Source organism: Berghia stephanieae, chromosome 4, assembly GCF_034508935.2.
Source record: "Berghia stephanieae isolate SIO BIC M18660-M18661 chromosome 4, UCSD_Bste_1.3, whole genome shotgun sequence".
Lineage (NCBI taxonomy): Eukaryota > Metazoa > Mollusca > Gastropoda > Nudibranchia > Aeolidiidae > Berghia > Berghia stephanieae.
Genome location: NC_088363.1, coordinates 78,997,596 through 79,017,595, shown reverse-complemented (window position 1 = coordinate 79,017,595; position 20,000 = coordinate 78,997,596). Strand labels below are relative to the sequence as shown.

Genomic DNA, 20,000 nt, shown 5'->3' with positions numbered 1-20,000 from the left:
TTGCTCAATATTTCCTTTTTTCATCTTCCTAGTCTAAAATTGAAGCAAAACAAAAAGTGCCAAGTGAATCAACGTTTTGTTTAATTGTAAAATATCCACAAAAGTGGACAAAAATAACAGCCGATTGTCAAGAGCGAAAGACGATGTAACATCAGACGCGGATGGTTTGAGGGGTGATGGGCAAAATAAATGGAGACGAAACATGATCTTCAATTAAATCTGATGTACCCTGGGGAGAAAATACATTTATTTAAAAAATGGCAGGAGCACTCTTCCTTCAAATATTGATCGAATAAAATGACTCTAATTCTTTTTTGAAAGCTCAAACTTGGAGAGTTCAAGGAAGGCCCGGGTTTAAACGTTTTTGACAAAATGATGGTCATTTTATTCGCTCGTTATTTGAAGAACGAGTTTTCTGGTCAAAAATTCAAAACTGTGTTTTTTCAGAGTCCCGCTGAAATGAGTTCCAGTCTCAAGTTTATGCCTCGAAGGGACAGAGTCTGGAGATGCAGGAAAGCACAGCGATTTATACTTTTGTTTCCGTGCGGGTATGTGGTCTAGTGGATGTCACTCGCATTTGGATCGGAAGGTCCTGGGTTCGAGTCCCCCTCTGTTTGGCGCATATTTGAGTCCTTGGAAAAGACTCCCTACTTATATACTCTCAGCGTACTCAGGTGAAAAATGAGTACATGACCGTTAACAGCAATGTCTCAGTCCGAAAAATTGTAATATCGCCTAACAGGCGTCATGTGCCGTCCTAAATGCTAAGTATTGCTGTCGGTTAGGGACACCTTGTAAAGCGCGTTGAGTACGTTAAGTGGATATTGCGCTATATAAAAGCTCATTGGGGGGTATCTCAACTAGTGCCGCGCTGAAGACCGGTCTGGACCGCGGTCCGACGGTCTTTTAGCTGTGAACCGAAGACCGTCCCAGAGGGGAAGATCGGCGGCGGTCCTCACTTCTTATCACCTTTCAACTAGAGCGGGGCGGTCCTTGCAAGGACCACGGTCCTACGGTCTCGCGCCATAGCCTACTACTTCCCCAGCGATTCGTTGCTTCGGTTGCCTATCTTCCACCAATCACCACCCATCCCACTTAATTAATCGCACCCACCCCCCTTTGCCATACACTAAACGACACAGACGACCATACAGGCAGACGACCACCAACCTCCACTCCGCAAACCGCCCTTTCGTGTGTGAGAGTGGGGGAACAGGAGGCGCACGCCTTGGACGATTCCATTATATGGGGTAAATTTCAAAATTTACTACACCATAATGATCGCAATGACAATGATCTATGGTGAAGGCATGACCCCTCTTCTCTAATGGGTTATTGTTTGAAATGTATGTGACTACAAAAGATGTGTGTGTTTGTGTGTGTGTGTGTGTGTGTGTGTGTGTCGAACCTAGCAAGTAGCAAATCCGATTTTTTGTTTTCTTTTGTCCATCTCTTGTCACCACTCCTTTCTATCGCAGTGTTGTCATTTAAAATAATACAATAATATTAAAATTTCGTTTGGTGTTTTTACTAATCAAATAATATGAGTTTCATTAGTTTCTTCCTTCCAAAAAACCCAGTTATAACGTCTGAATTTTTAAAAAGTCCAATAGAATATTTGGGGACCCCGATAGCTCAGTTGATAGAGCACTCTCTTTATACGCAAAGGGCCAGAGATCGATCCCGGGTGCAGTCGATTTTTTTCTGAATCCCTGTCTACTCAGCAATGAATGGGTAGCTGAGTTTGTTAGATCTGGCGAAAAGTCACCATCGACCCCTCTTATCACCTCATCCACCCCCTCTTATTATAACTTCACGTCTCTCTCTTACTCTTCAATGCTCGCTGCCCTCTAATGTGTGTGGGGGGGGGGGGGGGGAGGAGGGGGGGGGTAGGAGTTGCGTGTGTGTATCAACGCCACGAACAACTCGATCAACGCCTTGGGCGATGCCATTATCTCCGTTAATGGGGATAAATTTCAAATTTTATTAAATTATCGAAGTAACAATGAAGTACGGTGAGCAAATAAAGAAGGCATCACCCCTCTTCTCTAATTAGGTTACAATTTGAAATGAGTGTGACTACTCCGTGTGTTTTACTCCTGTAGGCCACGGTTTTCATCGTGTAGCGGTCTTTAACGGTTCAAGAATGAACGATCCCACGCTCTAAAAGGTCAAACCGGTTCGAATTTCCAACAGTCTCTCAGGAATGTTCAATGTCGAAAAGGACCGGTCCTGACCGGTCCTTGCGGTCTTCATTTCCCAAGGACCGTAGGACCGTGGTCCTTAAGCTTGCCAAGGACCGCCCCGCACTAATCTCAACCGACATTTCGTATTTAACGGTTTAATGTCAATAAATGAATGGATCCTGTTTATCATTGCAGTTATTCACGGCTTTGTTTATTTACCTAAAAACGAGCCCAGAGTCAAATTTATATTCATACATAATCATCTCTTTTCCGTTTGATAAGCGATAATTTCGGACTCTCCATTTTTTTAATACATAAAAACCATTAACTGAGTTTGTCCTGTCACTGTGCTATAAATTGGACTAGAACGGTTGCTTACTATACTATTGTGAATACTGGGTAATGTAAATGTTGCTGCTCGAAGCTCGAAGAAACAAATAACAATGTGAAATTGAATGTAAGCTTCAATTTAATATACGAAAACAGATAAAATGGATGAATTTTAACAACGCCAGTCTCACATTATCTCATTCATCTGTAATGTTTCATTCGTCCTGTTTTGTTGATAAAGGGGAAACCAGAAACGTCCATTTTAGCTGTTTTCGTATATTAAATTGAAGCTTACATTCAATTTGACATTGTTATTTATACCCTCTTGTGAAGACGTCAGACCACCCCAATATTCATTCAGTTGAAAATAAAGGGCCTTGGATGTAGACATTATAATCGGAATCGACTCGTCGGGTAAGTGGTCTAGTGGTATGACACTCGCTTTCGGATCGGAAAGTCCTGAGTTCGACCCTCACTCGGCGCATAGTTGAGTCCTTGGAAAAGGCTCTTTACTCACATTCTCTCACCGTACTCAGATGTAAAATGAGTACCTGACAGTTAGCAGCGTTGTCTCAGTCGGGGAAACAATTGTAAAATCGCCTAACAGGCGTCATGTTTCGTTCTACATGTTACATTGTTGCTGTTGGTCAGTGACCCCTTGTAAAGCGCTTTGAGCACATTAAGTGGCTATCGTGTTATATAAAAGCTGAAGCTCAAGCTCAAGTTCGATGCAAGGATAATCCACACGAAGACACCCATCTCCAACCTACCACCAGTGGCGTGGCATGCTTATAGTATAATGTGGTGCCAGAATCAGAAGAAAATGACTTAATACATGCTATTTGTAAACACAAGAGAAAGAAGAAATAAAAATTAAAGACACGACTTACTCAAATAAGTTAGAGGCGGTATATACCATTTCTCAATTTTATTATTTTTTAAATGCTGTAATCCATTTTTAAAAGATGGACGCGGTGCCAGGCACCAAATCAACCAATATAGCCACGCCCCTGCCTACCACCCTTTATAATATTGTATTTACTTACTCCTAAAAACGCACAGAGTATGCTGTCTATTGATTAAATATTTCGTGAATTTTCCTTAACACGAAAAGGTATAAATTTATAAACTAATTTGTTTTGCAATTAATTTGTCATTTTCAGAAAGCTTTTGGACAAGATAGTGCATCTTGGCAAAGTGATCTATTTTTTTTTTTAAAAGCACTGGTCAAGTAGGAGCAGCACAATCCCAAGCACGTTTTAGGTAAGTGAAAAACAAATTAACAAAGTTTGGGGGTTTTTTATCTCTCGATAAAAATATGAAAAAGTGTCTTTGAAACAGTGAAACGACCAAAGCAAAGTGAAAACAAGAAAAAGGCCATTCCAGAAATCAAGTCTACCTCGACAGGAGATCAAACCTCAGACCTCCTGATTACCTATCAGACGTGCTACCATTACATCACGGAGGTTATCCGATAGTTGGACGATTTCATTGCTATATTATTCTTCACACGGGTACGCCTTCAGCCGTGATCCCTCGCCACATCATAAAACATAAACTTTGAACACGAGAGGACGAGGACTGAGACATTTGGACGCTTTTAAGGACAAGTAGGCTATCCCAGATTTTACTGTTTTTGAGAAAATCAACATTGAAGATTTCGTTCCCTTAGAATGACCAATTTCTCTAATACTATTCATTAGGTTTTTTTTTTCAAAACTTTCTGTGTGGAATGATAATTGTACTTGACGATGATAGTCATAAAAGAAAACATCAAATACATCACAGAATTTTCTTATTTTATTAAAACAAATGGGCTGGCCGAGTTGTTCATTTTTAAACAACATCACTGAACAAAGAATTTATATTATAATATGGGCTACCCCATCCAATAACGCAAACATTTGGAATAAATTTTAGTATGTATTGGCGGAATGAAAAAAGAGTAAATCATATATTGAATAAACTCGTACACTTTTTTTTTCATATTATCTTTATCTGACACCAGTTCTTGCTGCGTGTCTTTCTTGGCTCATTATACAATACTGTTTGGTTCAGCTGAGTGTTTAAGACAGTGTACTGTGACCCGAGAGGTCCCAGGTCTGAACCTCGTGACAGGCACTTTCGTTTTATTTTTCCTTAGGCAAGATTATTAACCCCCAATCTGCCCATCATATAAACAACATGGATGATTCCCGTTCACACAGGACGTTTGTTCGATGGATTTTTAAAAAAAATTCATCCTGCAATGACGGCACATGGCGGATTTTTCAACGTATTGTCAATTCAATTCAATTCAATTCAAAATTTCTTTTCTATATATTATCGGAATATGCTGCATATTATTCAGGGTACAAAGGAGTAATTGCGACGTGCACATATTTGGATGTCTGATAACCCATTTTATTATGGGCTCATTGTTGTAATGGAAATCTAAAAAAAAAATGACGCAAAATATTGTCCATTACAACAATGTTAAACTAGGCCCAAAATTGTGTTCGGAAGGTGGACCTGCATATTTGTACACGTCGATTAATAGCAAATTACAACAACAACAATAAAAAGAATAAATAAATACTATATTTTTATTATACTTCTCTGACATAGGAAAATATATAACAATACATCAACACTAGTAAATTTATTTTTAAACTCTACATAATTACTTACGCACTTTCAAATTTTCTCAGATTTTTTTGGACTCACTCTAAGAATTAAAATTAATTTTCTCGGTTTTAATTATGGAAATTTGAATTTTCCTTCAAGACTAGGATTGTTACTTTTTACTTGTTATCCTGAGGCTCAGCTCTTTTTCGAAGCTGTTATGTTCATTTTTGTTCATTCCTTTTTACAGTCCACAGCTTCCAGTTGCTTAGTATCACGTTGAGTTGAACAATAACATGTTAAATTGATAAATCGGAACGCTGATTATCAAAAAAAATTAATTAGTTCTTTCAAATATAGATTGGATTCCCGATAGCTCAGTTGGTAGAGCACTCACTTCACATTCAAAGGGACCGAGATCGGTCCGGGGTGAAGTTGAGATTTTTCTGACCCCTCTATCTACCCAGCACTGATTGGGTAGCTGGGTCTTTTAAATCTGGCGGAAAGATCTTTGCGATAGACTAACGCCCTATCCAAAGGGTAGTAAGCAATTCTAGTCCCGATTTTGTGACCTTGTGTAAGTAACTTTACACTTAACAAACATTATCCCACTTGACTCAGGTGTGAAAGAGTACCTGGATATAGTCAATGGCGGATATTGTAAGAGTGTTCCAGGAAGTCCCAGCAGGTTTGAGAGTTTTTGCCAAGGTGAGGGTCAATTTAATCGATCGATAATTGAAGGACAAGGAGTTTTTTTTATAGCCAAAATTTATCCCACTCGATATTTGAAGGACGAGTTTTCTGGCCAAATTTATAAAAACGAGTTTTTCCAGAGAGCGTCAGTTAACTAGCATTTTTTTCAAATGGTAGTTAATTGCCACTTAGCCTCTGGTAAGAATTTGTCAATTTACTAATTAACCAATCTCTGAAAGCCAATGTATGCCTTTTGGTAATTGTCAAGTATATAGAATACGCCGGGGGGAAATTCACTGGCTAATAAGAATCCGTTTCTTTTTTGTTTTGTGTTCATGGTATTATTGAACGAGCAATAAATGGCATTATAAAAAGCGCTGACCATTTCAATAAGGGTGAAAGGAATAATTGTATAAAAATAACGATGATGAAATCATGTATATGAGGCTGTAATTCCGAAAGATCAGACTCTAAGGGCTTGAATTACGAGTTACATTGGCTTACACACACACACACACATACACACACACACACACACACACACACACACACATTATATATATATATATATATATATATATATATATATATATATATATATACATAAGACACAACACAAAACACAAACCAGACGCCTACCTTGCTTCTTATACAAGCTACTAAAATCAAAAATTCTTCTTCACAAATCTAGAAAACGTGTTTTGTCTGAGTAAATAATAATAATAAAGTGTTCTTTCATAGAGCTAAATGCCGAAGCCTCAAAGCGCTTTACAATATAGATACTTGTCAAACCATAAACACACTCGTATCGAGCCAAACAGACACACAACAGTCGCACACACTAACTATGCAAGTTTTACAAAATGAAATTGACATTCAACAAAATGGAATCAAAAAATAAAACGTATAATTTACTCATCAATAAGAAAATGCTTAGGATAAAAACGTTCTGGAAAAGATGAGTCTTTAGATTTTTCTTAAAATTATCTACGCTGTCCGAGAGTCTTACTGACAAAAGAAGCGAGTTCCAAATGGTAGTTCCTGCTTTATAAAAAGTTCTATCACCGAAATTAGTAAGCCGTGTTTTTGGCACTTTTAGTAGCTGGATCAAGGAAGTGTTGCTGCTTAAGGCACAAGGAAATAAATAACAAAAGACAGATGGAATGGCGGCTTCAATCTAATTTACCAAGACAGATAGTGTGGGTTTCTCTTTTGTCAACAACGAACGTCGAATATCTCATTTGTCTTTCACTTAGGTGAAATCCGAAACGTCCATACTATTTGTCAGACTAAATCAGTATTGTATCCATTTGAAGATAATTGTGAGTTAGATTTCAATAATATTGGTTAATTTATAACTTTTTTTTAAACGTTTATAATGATTTTTTCTAAATTTACTCCCACACAAAGAAATGAATGTGCCACGTTGTATTTTTCTTGCCCGATGTTCTTCAAATTATAAGTTTTTCCCATTGTTCCCATCACAACTTCTCATACTGTTTGCTAAAATAATTGTCTTGAAAAACAATTTCAATATGATGATCACATCTTTTTAAAAATATTTTTATTTTCTGAAATGAACCTTTTTCTAAACACATTTTGCCTTTTCAGTCCACGTGGTTGACTAAATTCAAAATTCGTTCCATAAATAAAAATGTGCCTCTGTATCTTTTTGGAAATATCATCATATACGAATGTTGAATTATTAGGTAATATATTTAATGAATTTGGAAAAACACATAATATATGCTGATTTTAAGCTTTTTTTTACAAATTGAAAAATAAATTACTATTATTTTTTCAACTCAGAAAATTATTTTAGCCATATTCTTTTATTCAAAACAACAATTGCTTTTCTTATTTATTGAGAGTTTATACCTTCACCTTCCATATAAATCGCAAACATTAGCGAGGCAGTGAGAGAAATTCAGTTTGTTTTGTTTTTCTATTGGTGTGATAAACAGAAAATTTATTTTTGCCAAGAAATATGAATAAAGGTCAGGATGGAAGTTCCTTCCTGTAGAAGATATAAATGATGAGCTACAACCCTATGCGGAGTAATTTGAGTGTACACAAGGCAACGACCTGGGTTAATCAGTCATGAAAAAGCGCATGCGACAGTGTAATAGTGGATACAACGTCTCCATATTCATCTTAGGTTTTCTGGGGTTAAAGTAAGATTTATTTTTTGCCTTTATTGTAATTGATAATTTCATTTACATTGTATTAAATATGAGTATACATATTGTATAATCAATATACCCACCTTCAAAAACACAGGTCCAAGAGAAATACATAATGTGAATGGTAATATATTTTAATGAAGACATTGTTGTCAATAACGCCAATCAGAATAACGATAAGAAATAAGTATTGAGTAAGGAGGGTAAGAAGATGAATAAGAGGGAGACTGAGAAAAAGGGAGAAGGAATAATAATAATAATAATAATAATAATAATAATAATAATAATAATAATAATAAAATAATAATAATAATAATAATAATACAATAATAGATGATAATAATAATAATAATAATAATAATAATAATAATAATAATAATAATAATAATAATAATAATATTTGATTTTATATCAATTTTCTAATCCTCATATTGGTTCTTAATATCGCTAATGGATATTTTTTTGTGTCATATTTGATTTTAGAGATAACAATGTTTCCAACGAGAATCAAATTATTTATCCACATACGATCCGATTCATTAATTCCACTATCCTTCTTTAATGCAATAACTTGAAGATCAAATTACACATGGCTATGTTTAGTGTATATATGTATATATATATATATATATATATATATATATATATATATATATATATATAAGAAGAAGAAGAAGATAAAAATAAACTGGCAAAATGACGGCAAACGTTGGATGTCACTCACTCCTGAGGTTAGAAAAAAACCCAGAAAATTTATTCTTTTCCTATCTTGAAAACAAAAACATGTTAATGTAGTAAAACATTCAACATCGATGTTCCATTGATGTGGAAACAAATATGTTGACTCCCTGGTATATTTGGACATCTCTAGTATTATTTGATGTGCTTGAGTCATTGACCACACTCCAAAAAGTGATCACAATTTCCAAGGTCTTGAAAAAAAATAAAACAACGGCTCTATTGTCAATTGCCATATGATTGTATATTTGATGACTGAACGCATTTACGGGCTTGATTTAATATTGGTGTAATGCACATTTTTTTTAGATGGTTTAATAGTATTTCCATTACAATAACGAGTTCATAAACGGTAGAATGGTAGAAAATCTGAGACATTATCTCGCCGCAATCATTCATCACTGTGCAAATTGTCATACAGTTTCTGCGAGGTGTTTCTCTTTATTCTATAATAAAGTATAAATCGGTCTCATTGATGGTACGAAATTCCATTATACAGACATGAATGAAAATGTCCAATAGGGTAGGAAGGTAGTGACGTCACACCTCCGACTCTTCCGGTTCCTAAGTGTGTATGTAACCAGTCCTCCGGGTGAATAACAATGAATAGGTTACATATTGACTCATAAGGTGGCTTAACTATTTTAGTAGCAGGATGTATAGACATATTTTTGGGATTACGGGACAGCAAAGGAGCGAAGATGGGTGATCTTTGTTGACGTCGGGCATATTTTATCTAAAAGTAGAAAATACGATCTAATCGGTCTGAAACTCAATTAAATACTTCTATTGAGATTGGATCCAGTTTTTTTCTTTACATCACACTTTTGTTCCTTATTTTATTTATTGTGTAGGGCCATTATCTATTTATCGTTATAATCATTACTTCAGTTGAGATTGGTTCTAACAAGGGACAGGTCTAAGGGTCTGAAGAGTAAACAAACGAGGATTGACAATCATCTCGTGTTTGCGTGAACAAATCACGTATATGGGTCGCCAAGTCAACATCATTATCGTAAGATGATGAGTTTAATGAATAATAAATTGAGCGAGACATCGACCGCGCGACTCACGAAAATTTTGTTTTGCGATGTACCTACTATTCACCCATAAGGGCAACTTACAAATAGATAAACCAGCAAATTGTTGGTACACAATCTAATCTCAAAATCGCGTGATAGATGCAAATCGATGGCTGATGTGGCATTTTCGTGAATAAATATTTAGCGAGTGATTGATGAAATTTACCGTGCTAGAGCATTTTCATGAACAAAAACACGATGGCCTTGTTTAAAAAATCATGTACATTTTTATGTCCTATTTTTTTCAGACGTTTGATAATGTTAAAAAATGCAGTACATTAATGGTGAACTTTTCACATCGGTCAGTTGTCCTGATAAACACTGACTGACCTGTAAACCCATTTCCATGCTTTTTCTGGATTGGGATTTCCAGTATAATATTATTTCAATGTACTTTATTCGTTCTTCTTCTTCTTCTTCTTCTTCTTCTTCTTCTTCTTCTTCTTCTTCTTCTTCTTCTTCTTCTTCTTCTTCTTCTTCCATTCAGGCTCAAAACTTCAGGCTGAAGGTCCTTTCAGTAACAGGGGTTTTAGAGGGAAACAGAGAGCTATTTTTGAAGTCATCAGTCGAAAGGGCTTGTTTACAAGTGGTTGGTAGGAAGTTCCAAAGTCGGATGGTGGAGGGGAAGAAAGAGTAAAGATGATGATTTGTTCTTGAGTTCTGACAAAATGTAATTTTTCATTTTGACCTGAAAACTTTTATTCGTCCACTGTAGATAAAGATGAATCCCATAGAGACAGATCTTGTTTTCATTTTATTGAACCACGGAAGAAAAAGTTCATTCTTTATTTATATAAATTCTGGGCCGTCTCAGAAGAAAAAATCACCGAAAGATTAATAGAATGTAAGTCGGTTATTGATGCTATGCGTTTAGATTTATAAAACCATAACGTCCGCCAGCCGAATATACCGAGCCTACACATAAAACTGTGAAATCTTAAACGTTTATAGTCTGATCGATTTAATTTAGTGATAGCTAATCTTTAAAATATGAAAATATACAAGAGCAATGTTTTAAGTGTACTGCTTTATGGAAGTGAAAGCTGGAAAATGACATCCTCCTTAATACAGAAACTAGAAGCCTTTCAGAACAAGTGTTTAAAAAGAATTTTTAATTTATTTTGGCCTACAAAAATAAGAACAGTGGATCTATTAAAGAAAGCTGACTGCACTAGCATTGATAGCCAAATAAAAAGAAGAAGATGGCGTTGGCTGGGTCATGTGGCCAGAATGGAAAAAGGGTCACTTCCCAAGACAGCCTTGTACTGGACAGCAGATGGGAAGAGAAAGCGGGGAAGACCCAAAGAAACCTGGCGAAGGTCCATGGAGAAAGAATTAAAGGAAGCAGGCCTGTCCAGGAATACAGCCACCGCAAAAGCAGCCGATCGCAAAAAATGGAGATGTCTGGTGGATGCCCTATGCGCCTCAAGGCCCGAAGAGGATTAAGTAAAGTAAGTAATCTTTAAAATGGATGTCTATAAAATAACAAAGAGCGAAGAGACGTCAATTTCAGACCTTCTATAGGCAGGGTAGGGCTTTGTGGTCTTAGTAGTATACCACTCGAGTTCGGACATGTAGGCCCCTGATTCGAATCCTGTTTTGGATGGTGGAAATTTGGGTCATTGGAAACGGCTCTTTACTCGCATTCTCTCACGATTTCAGGCTTGAAATGAGTACCTGCCGCTTAGCAGCGTTGTCTCTGTCGAAAAACAAATTGCATTAGCACCTCACAGACATCATCTCTCGTCATACAAGTTAACTGTTGATGCTGACTTGGAACCCCTTGTAAAGCGCTTTGAGAATATTGAGTGGATACCACCTTAACAAAAGCTCAAATTTTAAAGCAAAGTAGATTCCATAATAGTATTCAATAGTCTGATGTCACGTACGCCCAGCAACGAGCAGGTTTGGTTCTAAACAAAGAAAGTAGGTAATTTTTATTCTTCATGATGGCGAGAACTTTTTTCACATGTCATGTGATCAGAATGTATAAAAGTCAAGACATGATCAGATTTATAATGTTTTTCTCCTCTGGATACACGTTTATGCTCGTCGGGGAATTATTTAATTTCATAAGGGAGTCCGCCATTGTTTCGATAGTTTAGAACCAGTTACGAAGTGACTATGCGTCATTACGAGGGAATTGACGTCACGACTGTTGAAGCCTATTGTGGTAGTTCCATTACCTTACAACCTTATATCCAAGTAGCTCTCTGGTGAGAAGGATGACAATCAATCCAATCCAATCCATACTGTTACATCTTTAACGTTGAAGATGAAATGCAGCATTTGTGACGTGTGGGGAGCGCTATCACATTAATTATGTCCTTTGACAGAAATGTTTTCTAATTGACAATTATTTTGTTCCTTTTTGTCTTTGTTTTGTTAGTTTTGTTGGGGGTTTTTTAGAGGGGGGTTATTGTTTGGTTATTGTTTTGTTCTTTAATTAATTAGTTGGTTTGTTTGTTTGTTTTTGGGAGGGGGGACAGCTTAAAATGTATTCATGGCAATACCGATCGCAAAAGTAACGTTTTCCACTCTGAGACCTATATCCTGTTAACATGCGGTATTTCTGTATAATATATACAAAATCAAGAAACCCTTCACTCTATTTACCAATATGAAACCATGGAAGGGTAAGTTTGTATATTAATAAATTGAAACTATCGAATGTATAAAAGTGGACATGTCAAACGAATGTTGATATGTAGAATTATACTACGAATCTTGACTGTGACACTTGTTTGTGTGTGTAGAGATATTCAATAATTTGAAAAGCGATATGTACTGAAAAATGTCAAATTGACAACGAATGATGTTTACACAACTTTAAAAAATACTATCTATGCATCTTTTAAACGCCTATTAACTCTTAAAAGATAAGAGACGGGGGGGGGATGGTATCTTTACTTTTCTACTCAATGTCAAAATGGTATTAATTAACCATTTCAAGCCTCAATTTGCATGTTCAGTGACTTTAACCCGTCAACGGTCGTAATCTGTAAAGAAACATATTAAAAATTTGGCCAGAAAACTCGTCCTTCAAATATCGATCGATTTAAATGACCCTTATCTTGGCAGTAACTCTAAAACCTGGTACCTCCCGAAACTATCTGACAGCATAGACCTCTGGCGAGAACTGGACTCTATCTTGGTGGTAAAGAGAGAAGTGAAATACCAGAAACCCACGAATTAATTATTATAACACCTCTCCTCTTTGTCCCAATTAAAATGCGTATCAGGTAAATAAATATGATATTTGACCGACTGATAAAATCGTACAAAGGCTGTTATATTACTTTAAATTTTGCCATTTTATTATCTTAAATTTTCTTAGATATAACAATAAGGTGTTAAAGTACGATTTTTAACCGAAATCGGGAACTTGTTGACCTCGACGAAATATTTAATCGAGTCGGTCTTTCGGCTCTCAAGTCAACATGTTTCCCGAAATCGGGAATCCCTTAAAGGACTGGAACTGGGCCATCCACATTCCACGTTAATGTTCCATTTAGACGTACAGACTTTTCGTACTTTTCGGTCCGACGAACATAGATTAGACGTGTTGGATGTAGGTAATCGTGAAACGACGTATAATATTATGCTGACGATAGAAGTTCCGTTCTGATGTACAGTTAATTGGATTCAATAGTCTGATGTCACGCAGCCCGGCAACGGCGGCCATCTTGGTTCTAAACAAAGAAAATCATTACTTTTTATTCTTCATGCTGGCTAGAACTTTTCATTCCCTTTTCATATGCCTTTTGATCAGAATGTGTAAAAGTCAAAATATGATCATATTTATGTGTTTTTTTCCTCTGGAAACGTTTTTATGCTCGCCGGAGAAATATTTCATACGGGCGTCCGCCATTGTTCCGATAGTTTAGAGCCAGTGTTACTAAGTTACCATGCGTCATTAGGAAGGAAGTGACGTTACGACTATTGAATCCTATTGCTCTGCGTCGGATCTGGGACAACACATACACACACACGTACATACACACACACACATACACACCACCAGCATCACACCACCGCCACACACATACCACACAGACACGTGGACACAAATAAATGAGTGAACTTCACTCACTCTAGAGAGAGTCAGACCCTTTCAGTAGTTTGAAGTAAGAGGGACTTCAGTGAAAACTAATCACCCACGATAATCCGTTAAAACGAAGACAGAAAAATATCAGGCGGCTCCTGATATCAGGAGCTTGGCCGGACATCGTCAGACGAGATTGAAATTCCTCGTATATAGACTCTCAGTTTTCATGAGTTTTGGTCCATTATCCACAATTTGTGAAGATCCGTCGGACCATGTACCCGTGTACGAAAAGTCTGTACGTCTAAATGGGCCATAAGACATTCCACCCGAGCTTCAGCCGTGGCCTTCGTTCACCAAAAGTCTGATTCTAACCCCCCCCCCCCCCCAAAAAAAAAAAAATTGTCATAACAGAAGACAAAGATCACGGGGAAAAGTTAATTGTGAGTTTTCATCAATAACTCAGCCAAAGATATCATAATTTGTTTCCTTGAGCACTTCTAACAACTCACTTTTTACTTTCGTTTGGTGATCGTCGTCTTCTTTTGCAATAACATATTTTGGTCTGTATGAGGCCTTTTCCGAAGGCCACGCCTCAACCAAAACCAATTCTGGAAAAAGCAGCCACCATCCACCCTGTTTTTCTCACAGCATCTTGATCCAGGGTATAAATATAATATTTATTTACGCTTAAGTTTTTTGTTGTTTTTTTTTTTTTTTTGCTGAGGAACTTATTTGAATCTATGAATTATTTTCTCAATAAAATTCTGCAATATTTTCACTTTTGTCGAATTGTTTTCGATTTAAAAAAAATGAATAGCTAATAATTATTTTTAAAGATTAAGTGGATATCTTATTAAAAACACGACAAAATAACAAGATTTTCTTCAATGAATTAAAAAAAAATTCATTGTAAGACACCGTGATTTTAATCCCATGCTGTTTTAATTTATTTCCAAGGACAATTTTCATTATTGCAGGAGTTAAATTGTGTCACCCAAGGGCCCTTTACGCGAGCACTTATTGACGAACTTTACTTTCTAAAGTGCCCTCAGAATATCATGTTTACGATCTTGACGCATTGGAAAGAGAGGGGAAAAAATGCGTTAGACTCTCAAACACAATGTGAAATGCGTCATGAATTGTTTATTTTAGGTGGGGGGGGGGGGGGTTGTCGTCGACGGTCTTTGCTGTTGTTGTTGTTGTTGTTGTTGTGGTTTTTGTTGTTTGTTTTTTACTTTTGTTGTACCTACGTGATGTTGCTTTTGTTTTGTTTTGTTTTTTGGTCTTTTTGTTGTTGTTGATTTTATTATTATTGTTTTATTGTATTGTTTTTTTGTTTGTTTGTTTGTTTGTTTGTTTTTGGGCTCCATTTTTGTTTCAATTTATGTGGAAGGTTTTTTGTCGGAATTTAAAAAAATGTATCCGCTTAATTTTGTTGGGTTTTGTTTAATCTAACATATTTCATTTGTTGCTCTTGTTTTTGCAGTTATGTTTGTATATTATTTTTCTTTTCTTTCATATTATTTATTTAATTTTTTTCATTTTGCAATCACAGAAGGGGCGTCTTCTTCTTTATTCAGCTTATCTCGCATTTTGCAAGGTTGCCATAATGAATGCCACATCTCCATACATTGCATCATCTTCCTCCAGGCCCTGCTCTTTCAGACAGCAGCGTGGCTCAGCGGTACTGTCTTTGCTTCGTACCCGATATGTACTGTGTGGCCTTGAGCAAGTCACCTTGCCCTAGCTCAGTTTGCGGCGCTGCACTGCGGCCGATGCCTGTGTTATTCCAGTCTTCCCTCGGAATAGACCTTAAAGACAAATTTCACCTAAAGGGATGAATAAATGGAATTCTATATTATTATTTTAAAAAATTTTCTATCGTCCTTTACCTTATAATTTAGCCATATAGTCATCGGGGTTCCTTTGTTCTCTTTCTCGCTGATTGTATATATAATACTTTGTTTCACAGATACTCCCTCTCTCGTCTCTTATAATATTATGTCCAAACCATTTCAATCTATCTTCTGTCATCTTTATCAAAACATTCTTCTTAAGGCGTCTAATACTCTACTTGTACTCTATACTATAAACCTGTAAAAAAAAACATATATATATATATATATATATATATATATATATGTGTGTGTGTGTGCGTGTATGTGTGTGTATATATGTGATATATATATATATATATATATATATATATATATATATCACAAATGGCTTGCAAGAATGATAAACCAAAGTCCATTGAGTGTGGATGGCTAAAACCTGCTGTATAAATGTTGTTGTCCTTTGTTTTATATATTTTCATCTAGAATATTGCTTAACTTTTGTGAAGAAAACAACGTCTTTACTTTTAAAAACATGTTTTTAAAATTTCGCCCTTCCGCTGAGGCATCAATAGATATTGTCGCCTAGGCATTCCATGAAGGGATATAGATAATCGATCAAACAAGATATCAAAAGGAATCACCCATATTATCCAGTGAGTAAATTGGGTGTTGATAACTTTGCCCAAGGAAAAAAAACGAAAGTGTCTGAAGTGGGGCTCGAATCTGGGACCTTCCGGATCACAGTGCAATGCCTCAACAACTCGGTCACTTCGCCCCCCGTGTTTTATTGCCTGTCGAAATTCTCCCAAGAAAGATCCGATCCGTTCCATGGAAAGAAAATGAAAGCCCATATCAAGTGTTTTGAAAGCAATGTCTAGAACAATCAATACGTTATATCCTCTTGTTATCCAATTTAACCTTTAACTGTCGTACATTGGAAAATGATCGTATTTAAAAATTTGGCTAGAAAACTCGTCCTTCAAATATCGATCGATTTAAATTACCCTCATCTTGACAAAAATTCTCAAACCTGGAACTGAGGAATACTTCCGCAAAGTACAAGGGTTTAAGAGTTTTTGGCCAAGATGAGGATTATTTAAATCGATCAATATTTGAAGGACGAGTTTTCTGGCCCAATTTTTAAATACGATTTTTTTCCTCCAAAATACAGCAGTCAACGGGTTAAATGGAAAGGACATAGGGCTGCCTACGGAAATCCAACGTCCATTGACAATACACGACACGTTCTTTTCTGGAAACTTTTACTTCGAATATCGATCAATCAAGACGGCCCAAAACAAAAAGTCTTGAAAACCCAGAAAATTTATTTATAGGAGAAATGTTTGACAAGTCTGGGATTTTGAGAATTTTTAACAAGTCGTGGGGAAGGGATCATCTAAGACAATTGAAATTTGAATATATAGATTTCCAGCCGAAATTGAAATAATGTGTTTTCTGTACGACCGTTATAACATTCGATAGCATAGACGTTTTAATCTTATTTCTTAAAGGACTTTTTCCTTTCTAAATTCCATGGAATATTTTTTTAAAGACGATACTTAAAAATCTTTCATGAAAATCTTTTGATAAAAGTTGAAATTTGAAACAGGGATAGATAGATAGATAGATAGATAGATAGATAGATAGATAGATAGATAGATAGATAGATAGATAGATAGATAGATAGATGGATATGTAAATAGATTGATTGATTGATTGATTGATGGTTGGATAGATAGATCGATAGATAGATAGATAAGTAAATAGATGGATGGACGAATGGATACATAGATGGATGGATGGATGGATGGATTGATAGATAATTAAATAGATCGATGAATAGATGGATGACTAGATAGATAGATAGATAGATAGATGGATGGATAGATAGATAGATAGATAGATAGATAGATAGATAGATAGATAGATAGAAAGATAGATAGGTAGATAGATAGATAGATAGATAGATAGATAGATAGATAGATAGATAGATAGATAGATAGATGAGAGAAGGTAGGGCAAACTATAGAGCTTTATCAAGCGGTTTTAATATTTGCAAAATATCCTTTAATTTATCACGGCCAGTCTGTATAATTTTATTGGCAGCCGGACAAAGAAATACAATCTCCGGTAAACCGAAAGAAAATGCAATTAATGTCCCAAATTACAGAGAGAAAAGAAACTATGAGAAATGGGAAAATGAAGAAACCAAAAGAGATAGATGAATATGGAGAAGAAAGGAGGTGGGGGGGGGGGATTGAAGAAAAGAGGCGAGATTTGTGATGTAGTCTATTCATATTGTTGTTAAGAAAATCGCCATCGGCAACACAACTGGTTTACAATAAACAGATAATAACATTCCTCTGTGCCAGGGAATATCTTTGAAGCTTTGGAGAGAAAAACAATACAACAGGATTCTGGCAACAAAGTTCCAAGACAAAGACTTTGGGATCTGGGGACTTTCGTGTAAAGAAATGAGCTGGTCCACAACCTCGATCGTTTCAATAGAACCTACGTCATAAATGACCCGACCCTTCTAGGTGACCATAACAAACACGTGACTTACACCGTGAATGATAAAAGCCGCAGCTTTGTTCAACAAAATGTGTCAACATTCCTGCGTTTGGTTAGAAAGAGGACCCAAATATGATAGGCGGAGACATAAAATACATTCTCTGAGATTCGAGTCCAGGATGGGTTGAAGATGTTTTCTTTTGCAGTTTCGTAAGTCACTCTCGTTCCTCAATTGAGTGATATTAGTTTATGAATGGGGAATAAAGCCACATGGCGTGATCATTTCTTTATTGCCTTATTTAGCGTCACCGAGATTAGTAGTGGCCAATCACTAAATTTGTTGGCTTTTTCTTTTTTTTAGGGGGGGGGGGGGGGCAAATGTGGAAGATTTTAAACTTGATGTCGTAACGTCTTATTGTGGGGAACACTAAAATCAATGCGCCAAAGGAAAAAGAGAATCGGTTAATATATTGATGCCTCAATCCCATCAACTTGTTCAATATCTATGAAGTTGATGTCAGTAAACACACTTTTATATTGTAGTCTGAAAACGTTTATTTTGTATCTCTCATATAAAACTGACGTCAAAGGAACAAAGACCAAACATTAGTAACATCTAGCTAGATCTCTAGATCAAATTTTGATTTGTTGTTTTTGAGAAATTCTTTGAAGTGCAATAAATAAAAGAGTGCAATATGCAGATTTTTCCTCCAAAATACAGCAGTCAACGGGTTAAATGGAAAAGACAGAGGACTGCCTACGGAAATCCAACGTCCATTGACAACACACGTTCTTTTCTGGGAACTTTTACTTCGAAAATCGACCAATCAAGACGGCCCATATCTCGGTATCGACGTGCACGTAATATTTACAAGTCTGCTGATATTATCGGCTTGATTTAACATTGTTGTATAGATAGTTCGAAGATGACGTCACTCAGGCCTTTGTTATTGTTTTTGCCATCCGCGTTTGTGAGTTGTTCTCACTAAACTGTATTAATCAGACTATAAGAGTTCATGGTTACACAGATTTTGTGTGTTGGTCAGTTATGCTTCCGGATGGCAATGTTGTGAACTCCTTGGCCAAGCGCAATCTATCTATATGAAAACAATTTTGCGTTGGTTTGAGCGTATATCCATTACAATGATACCATAACCATTTGGGTTATTTGACCTGCAAATATATACACGTCGCTCTGTGTAAATTAATGGGATAGGGTGTAATAGTAGACAATGGTTTATATCACAATAGTATGGATTCTAGGTCGATCTCAAGTTAGTACGGATTAAATGATTCCTAATATGGAACCAAATCTCAATGTAACACGTAATATCGTGTTTAGTGCATCCTTTCTTCTTTTTTCTTTTTAAACAAAGGATATTGCGAGGTACCGCTGCGGTGACGTTTCGTCATCACTCGAAGTAGGAACTAAAGAGAAAAAAAATCCATAAGGAAAAACTAAGGGGAATTTAATTTTTTTTTTTTCATTTTTCAAATAAAGTCTACCAGGATTCATGCATGAATCAAGTCATTTTCGTATAATTCGTGTTGACAAGATCATTAACCTCATATTTGATCTCTGATGCTGTCATGCAAGAGACTGAATGTCTTAAAGGAATTTAGACCAACATGAAATAAATCTTAATTGAAAGGAAAGTGGTCATTACTTGGCTTCACTGACTTAATAAGTAAAGGATCGCAACATTAGAGGTTTACCTTCTTTTTTTTCATATAGAATGTTTTTTCAATGATCCGCCTAGAAGACTTAGAAAGATGATCCGGCA

The 20,000-nt window shown here is 36.1% G+C and overlaps 1 protein-coding gene across 2 annotated transcripts in view; it reads left to right on the top strand.

Moving 5' to 3' along the window:
- The window catches only part of LOC144971334 (uncharacterized), a 114,438-nt gene that overhangs the window by 32,479 nt on the left and 61,959 nt on the right, over positions 1-20,000 (top strand). For both annotated transcript variants that reach the window (XM_078912043.1, XM_078912044.1), the window contains exon 2: positions 3,680-3,779. The gene's annotated coding sequence lies outside the window, so the exon portion shown is untranslated. The remainder of the gene's footprint in view (positions 1-3,679; positions 3,780-20,000) is intronic.